Genomic DNA, 22,290 nt, shown 5'->3' with positions numbered 1-22,290 from the left:
TGATCTTCAGTCTTACCAGAAAGAATAAAGTTGGTGACTCCCATTTCATTCAAGTGAAATGAATAGTTAAGTAGTTCAGATGTATTTTAGGTAGCTCTAATCTGGGAAAAGGAATAAGACAGAAGAAAAGGGAGAAGGGTGTCCCCGTGTTAATAGGCTGATAGTCCTTGAGAATTTTTGTGTCAGACCAAGGAAAGAGGCAAGGGTATAAGGCAATCAATTGATCAACAAGTATGGAATCTACTATGTTAAATTCTGAACTATGCCAGCTAGATACTGAAAGGAAAACAGAAAAAGTTTAACATGGATTTTTCTTTTTTAAAAATTTGCAATTTAGATGAAAAGTTGGATGTGTATGCACATAAAATGATAATGAATAGTACAAGACAGAATATTATTAGGGGTTGAATTGTGTGGTATAAATTTTAAGGGCTGTAGGAGTTCAAGGGGAAAAATATGGAAGAATGGTGTCCCATAATTGCTTAATCAGATCATTAATTGATATTTATGATACTCTATTTTGTCCATTAGGTCCACCAAAGTGATTCCCCCATCCCTCAGTTCTGGGATGTGATGGTTTTAGGATTTGTCCAAAGTCACACAACTAGCGTCATGCTAACATATAGTCATTTCACTCATATGATCCAACCTAAAGGTTCTAGCTCAAGATATTAATTTGTCTACTTTATTTTGCTTGCTTTGTGGTCCAGATTTCAACTGTGTGCTTGTCATATCCCTTTCATGGAAGGTCTCTACCCTTCTATTATGCCCATGCAGCATCACTGGCTTATTTAAGACTTGTCTCACCAAACAACTTTTCTGGAGACTTTGATTAGTCCCCGTTCACTGTCATTGGCAATTTCTTTGGTTCGTGCATTCATTCATTCAACAAATACATATTAAAGTCCTGTGTTTAGATAAACTCTCTACTCTCAATGAACTAAATTCTTTTGGGGTGAGACAGAAGAGATCATACAGCTAACCATAAAATACAATATTATATAAGTCCATGAGAAAGCAGAGAACCATATTTTGAATGTTTCTATCCAGGTTGCAAGTGTGTCTAGTGCTTAATAGGGAAAGGTTTGCCCCGAATAAGGTTAGACACAAACACTGCCTCAGTATTTGACACTTTGATACACTGCTTCACTTATTCAATTCATGAACAAGTCAAGACATCACACTTGTGATGTCACTGGCTCTCTTTAAGAAGGATGAACAACACAGAATTATGAACTCATCTCTCTCCTTGTTCTCCATCACTTTTTTTTAAAGGACTGCTTATATGAAATGGAAACATTGACACTTTGATAAAAAAAATTTGAAAATATTGATATTGAGAAGGAAAATTCCTAGGACAGATCAGTATGGACAGAGGGCAGTATGGCGACCCATGGCACATTAGTAGAGAAAAACCAACACCGGGGGGGACCAGCTTGTAATGATTATAATATTGGTCATTTCCATAGTGCTTTAATATTTACAAATTACTTTAAATACATTATGTGATTCTCACCACATTCATGTGAGGTAGGGAAATAATATAATAATGTAACAGAATATAATAATAATAGTATTTATATAGCACTTTAAGTATGGTAAATACTTTCCAAATATCATCTCATTCTCTTCTTACAACAGCACTTGGAGGTAGGTACAATTTTTGTTCCCATTTTTTAGATGAGTAAACTGAAGCTGAAAGAGGTTAGTTGATTTTGTTAGTTGATTTACTACACAGGTAGTAAGAGTCCGAAACAGAATTTGAATTCATGTCTTCCTGACTCTAAGCCCCATGTTTTCTGGCTACTATGCTATGTGGCAGGATAGTGTGGGACTGATAGTTTCCATTTGAACTATGCTGATTAGCCTGTAAATGACCTAATGCTGATATTACAGAAGGATGACATCATACCTTGAATTCCCTCACACCTTCAGGACTACAGCTGACTCATTAAGAGGAAAGGGATGTGTAGAAGTGGGTGTAGAGAGAGGGTGGGGACTCCAGAGTTCTTCCTTAGAAAGAAGAAAAAAACCCTAAACATTTTATCCATCCAGGTGATAAAGGGATAAAATGGGAATGAAACCAGGAGTTCATATAAGCATGGATTATCTGAGGCTGTATGTTACTGGGTCTCCAGACTTCTTACAAAATAATAGGTAGCATCAACTCAGTCAATCAATACTTAGTGTCTGGATTGTACATAATCTTAACATAAGTAATGCATTTAGGAGATGGGGAGCTTAGAAAATAGAAATGGGGGGCATCAAGCTGAAATTTAAAAATGTTTAATAATATAAAAATATACATTTTTAAGGATCAAATAAGGAATCAGAGGTAAGAGAAAGTTAAAGACCATGGAAATTCTCTATGTGGGAGGCAGGGAAGAGAGAGAACAATAGCTGTTAGTGAGCTCTAAGCCAATAGGTAAAAGTGGAGAGTTGTTTTCCTCTACTTAGAGAGGGAAGGTTGAAAACTTTGAAGGATCTTCGCCTTTGTTCTTCAAGTCTCATGATTAATTAGGCATAAGACGTATTTCAAAATGTTTCTTCATTCGCTTGTAATTGTCCCCAGAGAGTGCTGAAATAACTTGGCTCAGAGTCTATAGATTAGTTTACAAATGATACTCGTATACTGTTTCTTTTTAATGTTTCCTTCCTCCGTCTTCTCTTTCCCCGTAATACGCTGGTCAGAAAAAAAAAAAGGTATGGGATTTTAAGTAGTAAGCAAATCATAAACAGCTTTGCTGGCTTATCAGTAACCTTCTAGAAAAGAGTGAAAACAATGGATTGTGTCAAGGAGGCAATTTTCCTACACTTCATTATGATACAGACTCAAATCAAGAGGCTAGCACTCTCCATAGAACCAAGAAGTTCCATATTACTAGAATATCTTATTCTATCCTCAGAACATCCCTGGGAAGGAAGTGCTATTATCATCTCCATTTTACAGTTGCAAATGTGAGTTCCTTGAGATTAGAGGCTTTCTGCTTTTTTTTTTTTGTCTTTGTAGCCTTAGAGCCTAACACATAGCAGGTGCTTAATAAATTCTTGTGGATTGGCCCCTATCTTTCTCAGAGCAACCAAGAAGCAACATACTTTGCTTCAAAGACTTACTCTTTCCCCATTTCATATTTCTTCTTATAACATTCCACAAAAAAGGAGTTCTGACCAAATAACAGATATGTTCCTAATTTGATTTAATCTCCTAAATATAATTTTATTTTTGGCAACTATATCTCCTTAATGTGTAGATTTGGGAAGAAACATGATCATTGGATCTCTAATATTCTATTCTGAAGACTAGATAAATTTGCTCCTTTTCTTAAAGTATTTTTGTTTGCTTAATTGTTAGTTTTTGTTAATTTGCTCTTTGTGTTAGTTTGCTTTTGAGAATTATAAAATGCCATGAAAAAACAGCCTTTCTTCTTCTTTAAAAGATACTTTAGAAAAAGTTCTTAATCTGGAATCTAGGGACCCTTTAGGGGGTCCATGTGTAGATTTCAGGGGGTCTATTGACTTGGACTTTTTTAATATTTTCAGAGAGAGAGAGATGGAATCAGAGACAGATGAAGAGTCAGAATGAGACAGTGAGAGAAAGGAAGAGAGCGAGAGGAGAGGGAAAGAGAGAAAAGGATGTGAAGGTAAAGGAAGAGAGATCACCAAATACTTAGAACAAAAATATAGATATAAGGGATCACTTGAAAAAGGAGAGAGCTAGATGCTTTTAGGTGGATGCATTTGTATTTTCTCTAAGAATAATGATGTAGATCCATGGGGACCAACATGTGAACACTTATCCATTAAGGTTGCTGAAGTAAGTAACAGTGGTAGGTGACTCCTTGAGGAAGGGTCCTGGGGTGTCCTTATGTTGATCTAACGAGAGAGGTCTTCTCTCTTCCAGGGTATATATCTAGGATATAGCAAGAGAACATACCAAGACTTGTTAAACTTCATGCCTCATTTTTGGTAATTCACATAGCCTCACATGATATTGACCAGAAGGAATTTTGAAATCATTTCCAAGGATTACAAAGTCTTGGGAAAGAAACTGATCCCAGTGTTTAGCACACAGTAGTCATTTAATAAATTTGTGTTGCTTGGTTGATTGACAAAACCAACATGGTTTCATCAAGACCAGGTCATGCCAAAGTAACCTTACTCCATTTTTTGATAAGGTTATTTATCTGGCTGGTCAAGGAGATACTACAGGAATAAGTTATATTTATTTATATTTCTACCCCGTATATCAACTGTGTGATATAGCTGCCTGCAGTAAAAGAAGTATAGCAGCCAGGACTAGGGAGGTGAGAGTCTGGTTGCATTGTGCTCTGGTCAGACCCCATCCAGAATACTCTATATAGTTCTAGGGGCCAAAATTTGAGAGGGATACTGGTAAGTTGGAGAATGTAGAGGGCTTCAAAATTAAACAGTATGATGACTGGTTGAAGGAAGGGGAGAGATTTAGCCTGGAGAAGAGAAGACAGGGAGTATATGACAACTGTCTTGAAGTATCTGAAGTGCTGTCATTGTGGTTGTTTGACCTTCATTCTAAAATTGGATAAATGACCTCAGGAAGGTGATGTCTTGACTTGCAAGTGAATTGGATTTAAGTGAGGCAGGGCTGTGCAGAGTCACCAGCCTCACTTTCTCCTCCAGGGTCATTCGGGTCCAGTGCAAAACATAGATCAGGACCACTAGAGATGACACTAGTTGCAGTGGGAGATCTTGGCCTTTTTAAGCTAAGGTCTTTCCCAGGTCTAGGTTTCCTTCGCTTAGCACCAGAGGGGAAAACGAGGGGAATTGAGACCTGTGACACAAATTTAGGCTTGGTATAAGGAAAAAACTTCCTAATACTTAGAGCTATCCAAGAGCAGAATGCATTACGTCCTCGAGGTCTTCAAAGGGAGTCTAGCTGATCAACTGTCAGATATTTTTGCAAAGTTGATTCTTGCTCAGATCCTGATTAGACTAGATGGCCTCTGAGAATTCCTTGCTCTCTGAACTCTCTGATTCTGTGAATGAGCCTTGTTTCTTAAAGCAGGAACTGAAGGTTAAGCCTCCTGGGTACAAGCTATCTCACAGCATGTAGGTCCCTACTAGTGTGGATATCAAATCAGTCCCACGTAGTGACCCCATATATCTCAATTTACACTACTGAAAGTTATAATTATATGAAATATGATTAGTTCCAGCCCACTGGATGTAGGCAGTATGAATTTGAATAATGCAACCACTTTATAGGATTCATAATTGGCACTAATCGGAGACCTGGCTATATTACCAAATAAGATAACAAATGAAAAGTGCTTGCAAACCTAAAAGTGCTATATATGGTACAGTGGATAGAGTACTGTGCCTGAAGTCAGGAAGACTCATCTTCCTGAGTTCAAATCTGGCCTGAGTCACTTACTAGCTGTGTGAACCTGGGCAAGGCACTTAACTTTGTTTGCCTTAGTTTCCTTATCTGTAAAATGATCTGGAGAAGGAAATGGCAAACCACTCTAGTGGTTTCCCAAGAAAACTCCATCACAAAGAGCTGTACTCAACTGGAACAACTGAATAACAATATTATATGTTTTATTTTTATTATGTTCAAACCAGACTGGACTGAAAATAGAAACTATATATGATTTCCCATGACCTGTCCCTGTAGCCCTTTCATATCCCTCAAACCTGGATTGCTAAAAATGGGAAGAATGGGTCTTAACCAATAAGCATTTATTAAGCGCCTAATATATGCAAAGCACTATGTGCTATATGTGTGACAAAATAAACTCTTTAGCCACATGGAACTACCTTCAGCTTGTAAATTGTGCAGATGTCAACAAACATATTTTTAGCTGAAATACCTAATATTTCATTGTTTTTTTTAATCTCTATTAATTGCAGAAAGCAGCTCTTATCCATTCATGGAAATATACTTTTAGATCTCTAGCATTCATAATTAAAAATTGATTTGAGATCCAAGAGTTGAAGAATTGATAGAAATTTGGGGCTCCTCTGCTGGCTTCACTTCTGCAACCCTAGTGATTGTTAAAGTTGAAAGTTCATATATCTGACTCAGAAATAGTTCACTCTGGCTGCCCATTTTTTCTGTTGGAGGAATGAATTTGTATTTAAGAAGCTAATGAAAGTTCTGAAAGAAACCAGGAGGAATACAGCCAGATTCAAAGGTGGAAGGGCCCTTAGGGGCCATCCAGTCTCCATCCTTGCCTGATGTGTTAACTGGTGTCACCCATGGAATCTGATTATTGACATGCTTCTCTAGTGGTTATTATAAATGCAAGAACATTTAGGTAACATACAGGGAATCTAAGATGTTTCTCTGAGCATCCAGATAAACATAAATTTGCTTTTAAAAGAGCTATACAAATATACATCAGAGTTAAACAAATCTGAATTATTTTATTATTAATAAAAACAGAATTCTTGCACATTACATGGAAATAAATTTAAAAAAAAAACAATTTCCTTCAATGAACTAAAATAAGTTTAATCTGTCAGGCAAGTAGGGGGCTCAGATAATTTTGAATTTAGTTAGTTCTATAAGCACTCAAACTAATGGCCATTTTGGTCTACAAATTAAATAACATCTACCAGATAAAGTATGGCTTTTTTCAGAGGAGAAGGAAAAGAGATAAGTAGGGAGTATTATCCATATGAATAGATAAATGACCTATGAAATCCTGGAGCTTAATAATACCTAAAGTCCACTGGACTCACGGTAACATAAATCTGACAATCATGAGACAGATACTTACATAATGCCTTTCAACCCATAGAATCATAGAATATTTGAAAAAGAAAGCACCTTAGAAATCACCTAGACCAGGGGTGGGGAACTTGCGGCCTCAAGGCCACATGTAGCCCTCTAGGTCCTCAAGTACAGCCCTTTGACTGAATCCAAACTGTGAGGTTTGATTTTGGATTGAAGATTGGATGAATTTTTTCTCTTTTTGGATTCCGTCAAAGGACCACACTTCAGGACCCAGAGGGCCACATGTAGCCTCAAGGCCACAGGTTCCCCACCCCTGACCTTAGCCCAACCATTTCCTCATTTTTTTTTCTTTTTACACATCTTGACACTGAGGCCTAGAGAGGTGGAATGACATGCCCTGAGGCTACACAGTGAGTTAGGGCACAGTTGGGAGTAGAACCCAGGTCTCTGGAATCCTGCTTTTTCCAATACCTCCTATCTTTCCTCAGTTTTACTAGTCTGATAAAGTATGCCTATATCAAGAAAAGTCCATGAGAAAATCTAACAGAGAAGACATGCTTTTACACATTAGCATCCTACATATGTATGTAAATGAGAATAACAAGGTTAGGAATTAAGGAGTTCTTGTCTACCAGGAAGGAAGCCTACAATATTTATTTGGGTGATAAGGAAAACAGAATAATGGAGAAGGTGGTCCTTCATGCTAAAGAGGCTATTCCTGGGAAGCTATGTAACTCAAAAGCTTTACAGACTGAATTAGGTGTAATCCTTATGGGATCACTAACAGCTCATAAATAACTTTTAATGAGATTTCCAGCAAGTAAAATAGCACATGGGGGAAAGGGTATTTTAAAATAAATAAATAAATAAAAGTTTAAACTCTGTATGGTTGTTTTCCAAATGTCTAACCCAAAGAAAAGGGGCTATTTCAATAAGAAAAGATTAGTAGTGAAAATATTTAATTAACTGATAGGGACAGGGAAAGCTTGCCTATGTCACTGAAAATACTTGACATTGACCACTAATCTATGGAAACTTATATGGCTAAATCTAAAGCATGTTCCAGAGTTAAGCAGAGAAATAAATCAAGGTTTGCAAATGTCATTTAAGTTTTCACCTGTCCCACGATTCAAAATTATTGGCTTCCCAATGAAAAGCATATGTTGTGTCCCTTGCCTGGGGAATAGTAATGAAGTGAGGCAGACACTCTCCAGTTCTATTCTACCATCTCTCCTCTCTTTATTTCCCATCGAGTAAAAATAATTACTGTATACTTGAGGGAGCATTTCTCTCAGTCTGCCGATAACGGCTGCCATGTTGGCTCTTCAGGCGAGCCTTTTCTTCCTTGAGGGACCATCACTTGATTTATGAGAAAATAGTTGGCAAATTGTGGTGTCCATCTTGATGGATGACATCATTTGGGCTATTTTGCTGATCATGAATGACTAACTTCTTCTTTTTAGCACTGCTGCAATTGATCAATAGCTATGATTTTGCCACAGCTGAATTTTTTTTTTAAAGTGACAATTGTCTTTTCTGTTTAAGAGCTAAAGAAGAGTTTGCCAAAGAGGAAAAAGTCAAATCCTTTATGCTTATTTGGAACCCAATAAGAACATAAATCTCAGTTTCAGTAACGTAGCAATATGAAATCTCCCAAACAGAGTAGATGGCAGACAGAACCAAAATGTCACAGGACTCAATCAGTATTCTTTACTCCAGGGTTTTTTGGTCTTTCAGAAGCCAATTTAGCATTTCCTACTGAATACTCTAGGTAAAAAATAACTTTGCAACTGAAGTTATTCTCCTGGACAACTATATAGCTTTATAATAGGAGATGTAATTCAAAAGAAACAACATTTTGATGATCCTTTTCTTTGTTTCAAATAACTTGATCTATAATTTAAAAAAGACTATTAAGAATGAATTAAGCTGAATGTTTTCTCTTTCCAAAACTGATTTCTTGTTCTCAGGAACAGCAAATTCATGCTCACAGCCACTAGTTTTCAGAGAAGACTCTGACATAGGATCTCATGCCTAAGGGAGGCATTTCTTTCACATAGCTCAATGACAACTCAGCAACTGGCAAATTGTTTATGATATGAAATCGGCACGGATCCAAGATGCAAAATAAAAAAATTAAAAAGGCAACCTAAGACAGAAGAATTGAACAGCTTTCACTGATCTGGGCCAAACATGAACCTACAGACTTCAATAGACACTTGATAAAAATGTCTTTATAATGTCTACATGTCTTTGCAAGGAGGCTACAGATCCTCAGCTGCTATTATTCATTATTTCTAACAAATGTGGCTTGCCAAAGAACACTGAGGTCAGTGAGGCATTCTCTAAGGGTAGGGTGGAAAAAAGTTTCTGCTTTATAGCCTAGCGACGCAAAAATGTTTGCGCGGCACAGTCAAAAGTGGGATTTCTTGCTAGTTTGACTGTTTTCTCTCTCTTGGACGTTATACTTAAACAATTGTCTCCTTCTGGCTGAGTGTTTCTTCAAATTTATTTATAGAAGATATTTCCTTCCCCACTTCTAATCTGTTTTTCATATTTCGGTGAAAGGGATCATACATAAAACTTTACAAGGTTTTACTTTTCTTTGCATTTCCTAAATGGAGACATCTGCTATGCTCGTTAAGCAAGTGCTATCCATTCATACATAAACTCTCCCATCTTTAATTCATGGTAAAGTGCTTCAGATTCATTTAAGCATTTCGCTGTCTTTCACTTGCAGATTTTTTTCAGGTCAATTTTTACCTGTTATTCTTCAGTTATTTTCATTATACTAACAATTTCTATTCCACCAACTCCCCACCCCCATTCCTACTCATCTCCCTTCCAAATTGTAATATATACATAACTTTATTACTTTTTAAACTCTGCCAAAAGTGTGTTTTTATGATAGAAGGCATTTGTTCGGGCCCATCAAAGTTTAGCACTTAGGGATGAGAAGCAATGTACAGAAAGGGGTTTCTCATTAAGCATCTCAATGCTTCAATCAAAATACTATATTCCAGCTGAGAATGCCTCCAGTCCAGTCAAGTCCAGGAACGCTTTCAGATCAGAGTTTATAATCTCCTGCAAGTGATATGAACCAAAAGATTGACTCCATTTTTGTGACGTCATCATCACATTTAATTATGTTGGGGGCGGGGCAAAGGAATATTTGGAAAGGACACATAGAAAAAGGGAGACAAGAGTTCTCTCCATGTATTTAATGTCAATTTCAGAGTCTGTGCCTAAGAAGTGTCATCTGCAAACACATTATGATGTCTTTAATAATAATAAAACCTGCAATTTTATTTCGTGCCTCTCTGGAAACAGTTTGGAAAGAGAAGAATGTATTTCATTACCGGATTCAGGCAGAGGAGGTCCCAGCATCCAGAGCTTTGGGGATTTCCATGCTTTCAATATGCTTTTTCTGCAAGGTTCCCCTCCCAAGTTCCTTGCTCATCAGAAAGTTGCTCAAAATAGGGGAATCCATTAAATTGGAAAGCTGATGGATGGGCTGCCCAGGTAATATAGATGATTATGAGTAAAAAGGTTGGGTGCAATGTGTTTTAATGATTCTTAAAGAGTCAGCTGTGGGCACATCTAGTTGTGAAAGGTCTGCTTAAATTGAACCTGGTGTTTTCCTCAGACTCATTTTGGGTAATTTATGAGTCTGAATCTGTGTTCTCGTCTGTATTTCCTGTTGTTTTCTGCCTCTTTCACTGCTCTGCTTGGCTTAGCAAATGAGTTGACTTGATTTTAAAAGGTTTGTAAATAGTAGGGTGCCTTATGTCAAAACTGCCTTTCACAAAATCAGAGGGAGTTTCGTGTTTTTGCTCTCTCTCCTCTCATCCCAGTCAGCCAAACTTTGAGGTTCTGTTCACTGGAACAGTCATTTGGGAAGTAAATGTTACAATTCTCTCTCAACTTGGGACCTTCGTCAATTTACTGAAATACTATATTAGTTCAGCTAGCTCTGACCCAGGCTAACTCACCTGTTGATGGGGAACCACTCACCCCCTGAGATGATGGTGAGGATTTAGGAAGGTGCTTTTCACTCTTCCAGATCAACATGTCAAGGGGTAGCCAGAATCAGTACACTAAACCACCCTCTGTTAGCTTAAAATAAATAACATAACTCCAGAGCCTAAAACAGGAATGTTTGTACCTGGGGCAAGTACCACAAATCATTCCTGGGATGTGCATGTTAAGAGTTGTTCTGCATTAGGGAAAACTTAGGGGTTGCTACATAGCTAGAGCCACTCAGGGTGGGGCATAGAGAGAGAGAGGAGCTCACCTGAGCCCACCACCTGGTAACTTACGAATTTGATTATTCTGGTCAACAAAATGCTAATCTCTGTAGTTTCTACACTGCTGAAGGCCTGTGAACACTGTCAGCACCACCTACATTTGGAACCTTGGAGAGAAATCCCTGTCATCCCTCCCTAGTTACAGCTCTGCCCCCTCCCACAATCACTCACTTTCCTCCAAAATCACAGAATAACTGAGCCAACCCAGGCAGGCCCCCACAGCATAGCTCCACAAGCTCAAAAGTTTATTTACAAATTACTCAGAAATATAGTTCTTGGTCATGCTCTTTTCTTAGGAGAAAAGTAAGAATTTGAGCATTTGCCAACTACTATGACTGAGAAACAGAGATGATGACACAAGGAAAAATAGCTTAAATCTACCCTGACTTTTATTTCTTTCACTCAGCAATGTAACACTGAGGGAATAGAGGGCAGAGCTCCCATGAGTTCTTTGTCCTATTTCTGGCTATAGCATAGAGGGATGACATCCCCAAAGATGTCCAGGTCAATGCCTAGTGTGCCACTGCAATGGGCACTTTCTGGCACTATGGCCACGGCTATTCTTTCTCCATTCTACCTCCAATCTTTAAAAAAGCACAAATATAGATTTTCAAACAGGATGCAGAAACGAGAAAATGGACCAGGCCTACAAAATTCAGTTTACTCAGGTCACCATTACTTTCTAATTCAACTTGGCTTTTAGCAAGGATTTCACAGGACAAAAAGAATCTTCATTGCAAATATGAGGCTACACAGATTGAATTGGATTTCAATGACTACATTTTTTAATTCTAATGATGAGAATCTCTGAAAAGTTCTTTTTTTAGAATGCAATTTACATAGAGAAAAATAATCTAGATACTTTTAGAAAATTACTTACAATCAGATGGAAGGTATTTAATGAACTTTGTTTTACATAACTTTGCAGCCAGTTGAAAATATGGCTCACATATAATCCATATCCCCCTGGAATTTTCATAGCATCTATTAAGGGAATTTTAAGGAGAAGATATATGAATAGATATTATATATTTATAGGTATGTGTATATGTAAGTGTATCTATTTATACACACACATATGTGTATATTCAAAGCAGGATATTGGATGCATAGATGGAGTTAGAAAGTCAACAATTGATTTTCCAGATATTCAATGAAAGAAATACCAAATGGTTCAGTTAGGCATCCAGAGCCAACTTTATCTCCTATGTCGCTTAAAACTTAATCTAAACTTTATTTAACTTAATCATTTGGATGTAATAAATAAAAACAAATGTCTGAGAAAATTGTTGAATTAACTTGTTGCTTTACCTTTTTTAAAGGCTCAAATGGAATCTCCTATCTTTTTTCAATGGCTTAAAGGTGTATGAAATTATTCAATAGTCAAATATGCTTTAAAGGGGGATAAAATAAACTTTAAAAGGAATTTTATTCCATGTGGGCTAGTCCACAGACTCCTTTCTGTTAACCAAGTAGAAGAAAATTTCCTAATTTATGAAAGAATTAAGTTATTTCACCTCTTCCCCCCACCCTGAAATCTTTGATACACATCCTTCACCATAAACAACTCAGGAAAGCATGTGCATTCATGGGATAAAGAAGTTGTTTATGTTTTTGTTGGGGCACCACAAATATTTTATAAGTTTCTCCCAGAAGACACAAAGCTTGATACTCTCCAGAGTTTGGATTGGGGGAGAGGGACTTTTCTGCAATATAAATGTTTTGTTAATTCAGAACTACCTCATTTCTCCCAAGACTTTAATGGGGAGACCCGCATTGCTTCCAAGTTCCAAAGCGATATAGGAAGTGTGATCCTAACATTAAAGACTTCTGCCATCATTCTAGTTTTCCTTGTACTCTTAATTTGTAAGGAAAAAAATAAAAATGGAAAAGCAGTGGAAATAATTAGTTGATTTTTCCTTTTTGCATAAAAGAGAACATAAAAGAGAGCACATTCCCTTTCCAGATAAGGAGAACCACCACCCTCTTGACCTTGCCCAGTAAACATACCTCCCCAAACCCGTTCACAAATGGCCAAAATTCCACAATGAGAAAGTTATTCTTTTGTGCTCTATGACATGCAAATAACCCTGGAATGGCTACAAGATTAAACCATTCATATGTTGGCATGAATTAAAGTTATCAAATGCTACCTTTTATCGCAGATTTTTTAAAAATACAGTCATAGATAGAGACCATAGAAATCACCTAATCCAAGCTTCCTTCCCAAACAGATATTGCTTCTAAAGTATCCCCCAACAAGGAGCCATGCAGCTTTTCATTGAACACCACATTTTACTACCTCACAAGATAACCTCTTCCATTGCTGGTCTGATAAAATTGTTTGAAAGCTACTAGTTCTACTTTTTTTTTTTTTAAAACAAAGAATTGGAACAAAATCGATGCCTACTGGTTGAAAAATGTGTAAACTAACTGCAGTACATGACTGCAATGAAATATTACTGAGCTCAAAGAAACGATGCATGGGATGAATTTTAGGAAGCACAGAAAACCTTGCATGAACTGACACAAAGTGAAATAAGCAGAACCAAGAAAACAACACACACGATGACTACAATGAGGTAATTGGAGAAAACAGCAACAATCATAAGTCAATGTGGAAAAATTACAAAGAATAAGCATGGCCCCAAAGATGAGCTATGGGAAAGATACCACTTGCTACTCCTTTGTAATGGTGGGGAGGTCTATGGGCATGAAATATGGTATATGTTATAATATTTTTTCAATATATTTATTGATTTTGCTGGTTGTCTTTTTTTCTTTTTCCTCTTTTTCTTTTAAAATGTTCTTTGTTACATGGGATGGCTCTCTAAGAAAGTGAGGGAGACAGGAGAAAATGTGTAGGCAATGTAAAAACAAAAAATATCAATAAAATTCATTCTTAAAAAAGAAAATTGTATTTATCTTGACTGATTTCTACCTCCTTTAAACTTTCACCTTTTGACTTGGAGGCTCCAACAATAAACTCTGCCTACTTTATAATTTGGTCTCAGACTGTCTGACCCAGGTTTTGCCCATTTGTCATGGAATTAGAGCTCTTTTAATCAAGCTCCCCTTCCTACTCCAACCCATCCACCCAAACATCACCCTTGATTGTGAAAATCAAAGTAAATCTTAGAAATTCTTAGAAACTTCTAATAATAAAACAACCCTTCTTTACCAATGACTGTTAATTTCTCCAGAAAATGGATAGGGAACTCTTTGTTTCAGCCTGATCTTTTTGCTTGGAAAGTCCAACTATTTCTGATGTGGAGGAGGTGCCTCTTCTTATACCCAATGTAGCTGAACACGATCCCCAGCTTTTGAGATGAAGAGTTGCTTCTGAATTTAATAGTTTTAATTATAAAATGAAGGCTTACAGTCAGCAAGCTGTATGTGGTCAGAGGCCCCTCAATTGGTCAGGGAAGAATGGGAGCCAATCCTTGTTGATTAGCCTGTTTAAAGATAAAGTAGACTATAAGAAGTTATTTCTGGGTCTACTCTGACTTCCCTATGCAATTACCCTCATTTGTACCTCTGCCCTTCTGTACTTAGTGTTCTCATTTAATTATTTCAAGGCAGGATTTTATGGACTCTTTGCCCATGCTGATTTTTTTCTGGGTACTTCAGCTTCCACATGCTTTCAGGGATGAAGTCTAGTCAAGATAACTTACCCAGGAGAAACTATCCTCAGCAGTATTCTTGCCATTTGGAATCTAAGCAGCAGAAGGATGAATTTGGGGCTGTGGAAAATGAGGGTTCCAAATCATAGTTTGACTAAAAAGTCTTTCCCTTTTGGAGAAGAATTGAAAAGTTATTTGTGATGTGCTTGCATTCATTCAAGAAGAAGTATTTCTCCATAGGAAGAGAATGTTAAGACTGAGAGATTCAACAAATGGAACAGACCATTTAATGCCATCTAAACCATAGACATTTGAGACGTTAATTAGAGGGGTGGTCCTCTTCCAAAGACTAACATTATCCATGTTTTGAACACAGAGTACTTCTAATTATCCGGCATTTGCAAATGAGTAATATTTAAGAGTTTAAGGAAAATTAGGCAAATGCACCTTGATCATAAACATATGTATACCATTTCATTTGGCCATTTTAAAATGTGGTTTTTAACCAGCTGCCATTAATATCGAGCACACCATTCATCTGTTTCCCTCCTTGTTCTCATAGTGTACATGGCAGGAATAAGAGAAACTCGTCATTCTGAATCTCTTTCCAGCTCAGGAAGAATTATTGAATATAAATTTGTATATCGCTATCTCATGAAACAAACGAAAGCTTAAATTAAATAAAAAGAAAATTAACAATCAGGATTAGGTAAAAAGTATTACATTTCCTCAGGGCTCAAGTTACAAAGATATGTTTTTGTAAGAGAAAGAAAGGTCAGTTACCACTATTAAACTTGTATATTGTTTTATACTAAGCCCTTTCAATGGCCTCTCTGAGGGACTGTTGAGTTTGTATTACACTCTAATAAACTCCAGGTGTGTAGGACAAACTGAATAATCAAAACCTGATGGCCCAAACTAGTTAAAAATAATGTGGTACATTCCTAGTTCTCTGCATTTAATTTATTGTTAATCATTGTTATTACTTACATTTATTGGGCAGTTTTTCTAGATTTATTAGGCACTACGTTTAACAGTGTTATCGCTTGTAACTGACTATCAGTGGAATCGAAAACATATTTTTGTAAAGGCTCTTAGCCTAATTAGTAAGTCGTTTCCCCTGTGACACTAAACAGAACCCAAAATGTCCATGATTTTACCCCTCTTAAGTCAGAAGCAAAGTTCAGAAGAGGAACCTACTCTCACCAAGACCACCTGTTGCACCATAACAGAAGTAATGTCTTTCCCAAGATACTTATGGAAGGAGCTGCAAAGTCAAGGAGAGTTCTTTTTCCTCTGTCACAGCAGGGCCAGCTTCCTGGGGCTAAGCACAGGATAGGATTTCAGGAGTATTGGGGAAGGGCCGCCACCCCCAAGTGTCTTCCCCATCTACTCGCTAACATTGGAAATGCTTTTTTTTTTTTTACCAGGATATATATATATATATATCCTTCCATTCATTTTCAATTTGTTTAGTCATTCATTCGTTCAACAACAAATATTTATTTAGTGGTAAAAGTCAAATGTAGATGCCCTTGGGAGAGGGAACACAGTGATTTGGACTTACATTAAGGATTAAGTGACTCATTACTGAGAACAGGCATTAAATGGGAAGGGAAAAAAGAGCCGGAAGCCACTGAGACCTGAAAACTTGATCAGGAGGGAACAACAACTCAAAGGGCCACAGAGGGAATAGAAATTAATTCCTTGGAACCTAGTCTAATGGGAGAGAAGTGTTCTGGTCTTATCCTCTGTGGGACCTTGGCCAAACATCTACAACACTGATTCATGCATGACCCTGGCCAAGTCATTTAACCTCTTTGTTATTTTAGATTTGGGGATAATAATCACTGCTTCTCCCTTCATGGGGATGTTGCCAAGTATGAATGAAAATTTTAAAATATGAAATCACTTTGAGCCATTCAGAAAAGTGGTAGTATATATTATTATTTGTTGTGGTTTAGACATTTCAGTCGTGTCCAACTCACTGTGACCCCATTTGGGATTTTCTTGGCATAGATACTAGAGTGGTTTGCCATTTCTTTCTCCAGCTCATTTTACAGATGAGGAAACTGAGACAGAGTAAAGTGACTTGCCCAGGGTTACGCAGCTATAAGTGTCTGAGGCCAGATTTGAACTCAAGCTTATTCTTAAACACCAATAATAAAATAAAGTCCCCTTAAGTGGTCTCTATTTAGACTACCAGCCAAACTTCATATTTAAACACTTACATGTAGTGTCATGCTATTGTGGAGAGATAACTGGTTCTGAAGTCCAGAAAATCCTAGCTCAAAGTTCTGCCTAAGTTACAAGCTGGTAGTGTGACTATAGAAAAGTTCCTTCACCTCTCAGTGCCCCTAGGCAGATTTCTATGGCTGTCAATTTTAGAGAATTGACCATTTTTAACAGAAGGAATGCCCTCACCCACATTTCCTCATGCCAATAAGTCATAGATCCAGATGTATCATTCCCCTCCCCCCTCATAAAGTGCCCCTAACCAAGTATTTATATTAAAAAGCAATAAATTAACATATTTTCATTGTTAGATATTTTAAAGTGTTATGAGAGGGATATTTGATAACCCCTAAGATTAGCCTTGTTATATTATCCTATATTGTTATATCCAAATCATTTTGACTTGCTCAATAAATCTATATAGAGATCTTAAAGATAAAATATGACAGGAATAGGAGGTATTGGGCTGGAGTATTATGGAAATCCACTCATTGATAGTTAGTGAGGAGGCTGAATTCTGGATAGTTTGTCAACAAGGTAGGAGGGGTAAAAAAGAAAGATGATACCAATCATGCTTCTGTGTAAGAGATAACATTTATAATTCTTCTGATTACACAGGACTCAAACCAAAGCCTTGAGAAACCTCCCATACAACCTCCTCTCCCCCTCCCCATCTCTTTCCCGACAGATTAATTCCAAGGAAACAATAATTAAGAAATTGAATGGATTCTGTTAATTTTTTAAAAAGACAGTCCTCCTGAATTTTTAAAAATCAATTTCAAACTGTTAAGACAAAAAAACCCCACAATTTTGTGTTTTCCTATTATGATTATAATTTCCCAGAAATTTTGTTTCTTGAAGATGTTTTTTCTTGCATAAAAAAGGGAGAAATATCTGGAGAGGTATATGGCTATACAGGGAACTCACAGGTGAGCTTAGATTTTTTAAGTCATTTTATATTGGTGCCTTATGTCTTTACATTCTGTATGTTCTACTTGACCAAAGTGAATCCTTCTTTGTGAAAAAGAAAAATTAAGCCATAAAGCAAAAGCAGTAAACATCTGAAACTTGTCTATGCCCTTCTATCCTAGTAGCATCTTAAAAGGGAGAAGTTCTTTCATTATTTATTCATGGAGACCATTTAAAAATACTCTGAGTCCTACTTTCCCTCAGTGATCTTTTCATCGGCATCTTTAGAGTCATTGTGTACAAAATCTCTTAATTCCTTTACTTCACTCTGCATCATTTAGTATAAATATGCCCCTGAACTTCAGCAAAAGATAAGGAATAACTTCTTTAAAACTGGAGCTGATCAGATATTTGTTGGCAGGTAATCACTTCTCTGTCACTAGAGGTACTGAAGCAAAAGGAAATTGGTCCCAGTCAGGTACAAAGGAAAATAGTTTCCTACATCAGGCAGAACAGAATTGATGTTCCTTCAAGTAAGGCCCCTTTAACTCTGTAAATTGATGACTAATTCTAAGAATTCATGCTACTTTGAAAACAGACTTTGTCCACCTAGAGGAATAAGAAGCTAGTCTCTGCCTCTGCGGTCAGGCCTCTGACCCTTGAGTTGAGTCTCCCCAATCTTTGACTTAGAGGCATTTCCCTTCACAAGAGAGTTGAAAAACTTCTAGAGGTGGGTGATCCCATCTATGAATGCCCAGATAATATTTACGATGAAAGTGGGAATTGTGTATATCCTTTACATATTACTTTGTACTTTCTCACTGACTCAACTAGACTATAAAGCCTTGAACCATGAAACTAAGTCTCATTCATCTTTGGTCCATAGAGTCTGGTGTAAGGCCTCAAATAAATAAAATAAAGTTAGCATTTATAGAATATTTTATATATGTTAACTTATTTTTTCTTCTCAATAACCCTGTGGAATAGATGCTATTATTATCCCTGTTTTACAGACCAGGAAACTGAGATAGTGGAGATAAGTGACTCACCCAACTAGTATACGTCTGAGGCAAGAGATACGTTGTGCGCTCTCTCCACTGTAAAACCAAGCTACACAAAGCAGAAGTTTAATAATTGCTGGTTCATCTTGATTTGACCCAAACCACAATCTGGCTTGGTGAATAGACTGCTGGGTCTGGGACCACAAAAACATAGGTCCAAATCTTGCTTTTTGTACTTCCTAGCTATATGACTATGAGTAAGTCACTTAACCCTTCTAAGCCTTTCTTTCTTTATTTATAAAATAAGAAGACTGGGAAAAAAAACATGCCTGTCACTTTTATCTCAAACCTCACAGGTTTATGGTAAGGACCCAAATGCACAAAGCTATGTAAAGTGCTTGCAGAACTTAAATCACTGTATAAACGTCAGCTGTTATCTTCATCGTCTCAGGGTACCAAAATGGAAGCTTCCTACTACTCCAAAGGATTTGTTATCTCCCGAAAGTGGATGTTTCTTCCAGTAGTACAGACTTCAGCCTCCACAAAGTCCTATTCTGAGGTCTCATTGTGACAAGGAAGAGACATTGAGTTCTCAAAGTCTATGCCAACACAGCATAAATTCTGGAAAGTTCTACCATGCTGGAAAAACTTCAAGTATAGTTTTGGCAATAGACTCTGCCCACTCCCCAAGGAGCAATGCAGCTAAGTAAATCACCAGGCCACTGGCCACTTGGTGATGCATATTTTGACCACAATAGCTCACAAAGCAAAATTAAAGCAAACAAAACCCAAAAAGGGAATTACATGACAAATTTTAATTAAGGGGGAAATAAAAACGACTTCTCTATTGAAATACTGACCACAACAGTCTAACACTGGCTGGTTGGCAATCCTAAATATTCTGGGCATTCTCCTGGCAAATAATAGGTGATGAATAAATATTTGTTGGGCTTTCTAGGAAGGAAGAACACAATCTCCTGGAAAAATATGCTCTAATCTAATAATTACTTAGCACTTTTTTGAAATTTCCTCCTGAAGGCATTTTGACTTTTTTTTGAAAAATTGCTTTATCTGCTGGAGCAAACAACTCTAACCTAACAATTCCTTACAATCTCCTTGAAGTTTCCTTCTGAGGACAGTTTAACTAAAAAAAAACCTCAAAAAACTATCAAATATAAGCCTATGGTCTGGACCCAGTTTGCCAAGGAGTAGCAACACTTAGATATGACTCTAATTAGTCCAAAAGTACTTGAGACTGGGAATTTTTTTTTTAAATTTGTTATATTTTTAATTTTATTTTTTCCCCAATTACATGTTTAAAACCATTTTTTTTTAACATTTGGAGTTTTTTTAAGTTTTTGAATTCCAAATTCTTTCCTCCCTCTTGCTCTTTCCTTCCCCTTCCCTGATATGGTAAGAAGTCAGATATACGTTATACATGGGCAATCATGTAAAACATTTTCACATTAGACACTAGGAATTCTTAACCTTTTTGTATTATGGACTGCTTTGGCATTCTAGTGAAGCTTATGAATCCCTTCTCAGAAGAATGAATTTAAACGTAGACAACATAATATATAGAATTGCAAAGGAAACCAATTACATTAAAATAAGAATAAAAATATCACCAAAACACAAATAAAGAGACCCCAGGTTAAAAAAAATCTCTGCTTTATACTGCTGTGGTCTCTTACAGTTCTCTGGAGAGGTACAGCTAGACAAGCCATCGTCAGAAAAAAAAAAATGGACGGTGCATCTAATCTTATGACAGCCTCATACTAAGGGCCAGAAGAACAGTGAGTGAGAAACATCCTCTGCCTGAGTCCTTTTATCAAGTTTAGGAAAGGAAAGCAGTCCGCCTTCTCTACAAGCCTCCAGTAAACCATGTTGGGGAAAAAGAGGAAAGCTGTCCCTTCCAAACACAGTGAACACAAGTTACCACAGGCTCAAAGTCCAAGGGACTTTATGTTTCTAGAGTTGTCTGCATGTTGTCTACCCTATTAAAGACTGGGAGTTTCTTGAGAGAAGGGACTGGGTTTTTTTTTTCCTTCCTTTGTCTCTCCAGTGCTTACACCATGCCTAGAACATAGTAGATACTTAATAAAGGCTTCATGACATGACATGACTTGGTGAGGACTCCCTCTATGATATCCTTGACAAGGGGTCATCCAGGCTTAGTTTGAATGATGGGAAACCCAACATTTCCTGAGGCATCTCATCACACTTTTGGACAGCTCTAAGGTATTCATGATTCGGGGAAAAAATACTTTGGTACACGTGACAGATAGCCAGATATACCACTGGCAAATGTTTTATCATCTTTCCCTCCCTCCCATTCACCCCCAACCCAAGAATTATAAGTTTTAATTTTATTGCTTCAGTACACAGGATGTCCCAAAAGTCTTAGTGAAGTTTTAAGGTTAACATAAATTTTTAAGTATAAATGCTACAATGTGACAAGAAAACCAAAAAATTTAAAAGTTTGATTTCAAACTTTAAAATATTGATATAGCTCTTATGAAAAATCAGTATAACCATTGTCATACTAGATTTGCCAAATGTAAAAACTATGTTTGTTATCTTTAACCAAGGGAACTTGAACAAAAGTTTAAAATTAAAAGTATGTTATTAAAATTCATGGAATTAAATTTAAAAGACACTTTCAAATGATTTTTTTATGCTTGTAACATTTATACTTTTGGAGCTACTAAGGCTTTAAATTGCACTAAGACTTTTGGGATAATTTGTGTGTTATTGAGTTATTTCAATTGTTTCCTACTCTGTGACCCCATTTGGGGTTTTTTTGGGAGGGGGTCAAAGATGTTAGAGTGGTTTGCTATTTCCTTTTCCAGCTCATTTTGCAGATGAGGCAAATAAAGTAAAGCAACTTTTGAGGAGTCAACAATCACATACACCAACAGAGAAAGTACAAGCAGAGAAATAAAGACCAACAGACAGGGCTTCTGTCTGACCATAAGCAATACCTAAGTCACACATCAACAAATTCAACTGTCTGACCATTACCTACACATTTAATTAATTACCAGAGAGAAGCACCAACATCTGAGTTTTCAAAGGGGTGGTGCTCCTTAACTGCTACCCAGAGTCACACCTGGCACTGGAACCTTCTTCCAAGCCCCCAAAGCAAAACCTCACATCAGAGCATATATATATATACTTTTCAGAGCTGAAGGGCCAGAGGGCAAGACCCTCATGACCCAGTGCCTCATTAACAATTAACAAAAGGTGTGGGCCTTCCTACAAAGCAAACCTCTCCTAATCAAACTTCACTTAATGGGCTCCACCTGAGGCCTATTAATGGGCAGGGAAGACCTTTAACTCTTACATAACAAGCCTCCTATAATCAAGCAACTCACATTAACGTTAGAGAGTCTAAGAGGTGGAAAAGAGAAGTGCCTGTGACATGGTCAGGCTTGTGCAGAGGGAAAAAAACCAATATTTTAGTGAGGTATGTTGTTGAATTGTTTCAATTGTTT

The 22,290-nt window shown here is 37.0% G+C and overlaps 1 long non-coding RNA gene across 1 annotated transcript; it reads right to left on the bottom strand.

The window, feature by feature from the left end:
* Window positions 1-2,270: 2,270 nt before the first annotated feature.
* LOC140524462 (uncharacterized) lies at window positions 2,271-22,043 on the bottom strand. The gene is made up of 2 exons (XR_011973732.1): window positions 21,838-22,043; window positions 2,271-2,683 (listed from the first exon to the last, which is right to left on the bottom strand). It is a non-coding gene; the product is annotated as an uncharacterized lncRNA (long non-coding RNA).
* Window positions 22,044-22,290: the final 247 nt, after the last annotated feature.

This window comes from Notamacropus eugenii, chromosome 1 (genome assembly GCF_028372415.1).
Source record: "Notamacropus eugenii isolate mMacEug1 chromosome 1, mMacEug1.pri_v2, whole genome shotgun sequence".
Lineage (NCBI taxonomy): Eukaryota > Metazoa > Chordata > Mammalia > Diprotodontia > Macropodidae > Notamacropus > Notamacropus eugenii.
The sequence above is the reverse complement of the archived record's forward strand: the minus strand, read 5'-3'. Positions and strand labels throughout refer to the sequence as shown.